The 3,452-nt window shown below is 47.2% G+C and overlaps 1 protein-coding gene across 1 annotated transcript in view; it reads left to right on the top strand.

Annotated features, from left to right (window-relative positions):
- Positions 1 to 3,452, top strand: part of LOC106752508 (pentatricopeptide repeat-containing protein At2g22410, mitochondrial-like) — an 8,343-nt gene that overhangs the window by 2,222 nt on the left and 2,669 nt on the right. The window lies entirely within an intron of this gene.

Below are 3,452 nucleotides of genomic sequence, written 5' to 3'. Positions count from 1 at the left end.
TTCTCCTTTCATATGTTTTCCAGAACCGTTCGGTCATGCCGTTACCAACCGTTCGGTCCCTCTTATACATTCTCCTTTCATATGTTTTCCAGAACCGTTCGGTTCCTCTTATACCTTCTCCTTTCATATGTTTTCCAACCCCTAACATTACCCTCCGCCTGATGATCAACCTTGTCCTCAAGGTTGAAGTCTGGGTATTGATCTTTAATAGTCAGGGCGTCTTCCCAAGTTGCTTCGTCCGGTCCGCCCTCCTGCCACTCTATTAACACTTGGTGCACCACGTCCTCCCCTTGTTGCATTTGTCTCCTATCCAAAATTCTGATCGGCCAGAATGAGGGTCCCTCCATTTGCAGATCTTCTGGTAATTCCTTCTCCACTCTGCTTCCCCCCACTGCCTTTTTCAATTGAGATACATGGAAAACTGGGTGTATCCGTGCGGTCTCTGGTAGTTGAAGCTTAAAGGCTACTTCTCCTATCTTCTGTATGACTTGGTATGGTCCAAAATACCGTGCGGCTAGTTTAGGATGCAATCTGGATGGCATTGATGACTGCCTGTGCGGCCTGATCTTTAAGAACACCCAATCTCCCGCTTCCACATCTGTCGGTCTCCTTCTTTTATCGGCCTGTTTCACCATCAGTTCCTGGGCCCTTGCCAGATGAAACTTCAACTGTTTTAGTGCTTCGTCCCTTGTTTGCAACTCCTGGCCGACTGCTTCCACTAAGGTCTCCCTCGGTATAAACCTATGCAGAGAAGGGGGGATCTTCCATACACTGCTTTAAACGGTGTGCACCCCGCTGCCTCTTGATAGCTGGTATTGTACCAATATTCGGCCCAGGGTAGTACTACACTCCATCCCTTTAGTTGTTCTGAGCAGAAACACCTTAGGTAACCCTCCAACACCCTGTTCACGACCTCAGTCTGTCCATCCGATTCAGGGTGATAGGCTGTGCTCATTTTCAGCTGTGTACCCTGCAGTTTGAAAAGCTCCTTCCAAAAGATGCTTAGAAATAGTGGATCCCTGTCACTCACAATAGATATTGTTACTCCATGCAGTCGGACAATCTCCCTCACAAATACTTCCGCTATGGTACGAGCAGAATAAGGGTGTTTTAGTGGTCTGAAGTGGCTATATTTACTGAGTCGGTCCACTACCACCAAAATAGCGTCATACCCATGGGATTTAGGCAACTTCACTATAAAATCCATACTTATTTCTTCCCAAATGGCGTTCGGTATGGGCAAAGGCTGCAGCAACCCTTGTGGAGAGGATGACAGATACTTATGTTGTTGGCACACTAGACAGCTTGCTACGAAGTCGGTCACTGCTTTCTTCATTCCTATCCAGTAAAGTGATTGTGCTACCTTGCGATAAGTCCTATAAATCCCTGAATGGCCTCCGGTCTGAGTTGTGTGAAACTCTGCTATCAGCTTAGGCACCCAGATTGATTGAGCTGAAATCACAAGCCTCCCCTTATAGTGTAACCGATCGTTCTCCATAGTAAACGAGGGATGCGAGTTGGGATCCTTTCTTAAGTCTTCCATCACTTTTCTTAGTGCCTCATCCTTCTCAACTTCCTCCAGAATTTCCCTGAAGTCTTGCCAATACGGTCTGGCTCCCAGCCCCAATTCCTTTGCTTCCTCCGTGCCTTCATCCTCCTTTCGAGATAGGGCGTCTGCTACCCTATTGGTGAGTCCTGACTTGTACACAATCTCGAAATCATACCCTAGGAGTTTTGCAATCCAATTCTGCTGATTCTGGGTGGTGATGCGTTGCTCCAAGAGGTATCTCAAGCTTCTTTGATCCGTGTGAACCACAAACTTTTGGCCTAACAGATAAGGTCTCCAGTGCTGTATGGCTAGGACCAAAGCCATTAGTTCCTTCTCATAAATCGACTTACTCAGCGATCTCTCCGATAATGCCTTGCTGAAAAAAGCGACGGGCCTCTTTCCCTGTGTGAGAACCGCTCCTATTCCTCTCCCTGAAGCATCGCACTCGATATGGAAAGGTTGGTCAAAATCAGGGAGAGCCAGTACTGGTGCAGTGGTGACGACCTTCTTTAAGTTAGCCATGGCGTCCTCTGCTTGATCCGTCCACGTGAAATTCCCCTTTTTTAGAAGGTCGGTCAGGGGTTTTGCAATTTTCCCATAGGCCTTTACAAACCGCCTATAGTACCCTGTCAGACCCAGGAATCCTCTCAAGGCCTTTACCGTCTTGGGCTTCTCCCAATTCACCACAGCTCTTATTTTGTCCGGGTCCATCTCTACTCCTTTCTCTGATATCTGATGACCCAGATATCCTATTTGGACCTTGCCAAACTCACACTTCTTCCTATTGGCCACCCAGCAGTTCTCCTCTAACCTTTTTAGTACTAGACTAACATGCCCCAAGTGCTCCTCCCATGTCCGGCTATATATCAGGATATCATCGAAAAATACAAGTACGAATTTCCTTAGGTAAGATTGCATCAGACTGTTCATCGCACTTTGGAATGTGACTGGTGCGTTGGTGAGACCGAACGGCATCACCAAGAACTCATAATGACCCTGATGTGTCCGGAAGGCCGTTTTCTCTATGTCCCTTTCTCCCATCCGAATCTGGTGGTAGCCGGCCTTCAGATCCACCTTCGAAAAATACTTGGCCCCTTTTAATTCATCCAACAGTTCTTCTATCAGTGGAATAGGGAACTTATCCGGTACTGTTGCTCGGTTGAGTGCTCTATAATCCACACAAAACCGCCAGCTGCCATCTTTCTTTTTAACTAGTATCACCGGGCTAGAATAAGGACTAGTGCTCGGTCTTATGACTCCGGTCTTCAGCATCTCGGACACCTGTTTCTCTATCTCGCCTTTCATCATATGGGGATAACGGTATGGCCTTACATTCACGGGATCTGTCCCCTCTTTCAATGGTATTTGATGAACCATGCCTTTGTCCGGTGGCAACCCCCTGACCTCATGAAATACCCCCGCGTACTGCTTTAAGATCTGCTCCATGGCCTGATTCTGCTTCTTAGTTAGATTATGACCGAACGGTTTTTCTTCCTCATTCTTCCTTGTCCATCCTAGTTCCCATACTAACATCCATGCTTCCACTTCCTTCATTTTAAACAAAGTTTCTGGTTCAACCATCCTCCGATCTAGAGTGGGATCTCCTTTTATGGTCGTCTTCTTCCCTTCTTGGTCAAACACCATTGTCAACTCCCTCCAGTTTAGCGTTACTTCTCCCAGCTTGGCGAGCCACTCTACTCCCAGTATCACATCTACCCCTCCTAATTCGAACAAATGGAACCGTTCGGTAATTTTCGTTTTCCCCACCTCTATGGTCACCCCTTCACAGCGTTCACTCGTCTTCTTCTTTTGGCCATCCCCTAGACTCACCGAATAAGGTGGAGTATCCTCCACGGTTAATCCTAGCTCCTTCACCAGTTCGTTGCTTATGAAATTGTGGCTG

This window comes from Vigna radiata, unplaced genomic scaffold (genome assembly GCF_000741045.1).
Source record: "Vigna radiata var. radiata cultivar VC1973A unplaced genomic scaffold, Vradiata_ver6 scaffold_155, whole genome shotgun sequence".
In the NCBI taxonomy this organism is placed as follows: Eukaryota; Viridiplantae; Streptophyta; class Magnoliopsida; order Fabales; family Fabaceae; genus Vigna; species Vigna radiata.
This window is presented reverse-complemented; position numbering and strand designations above follow the sequence as displayed.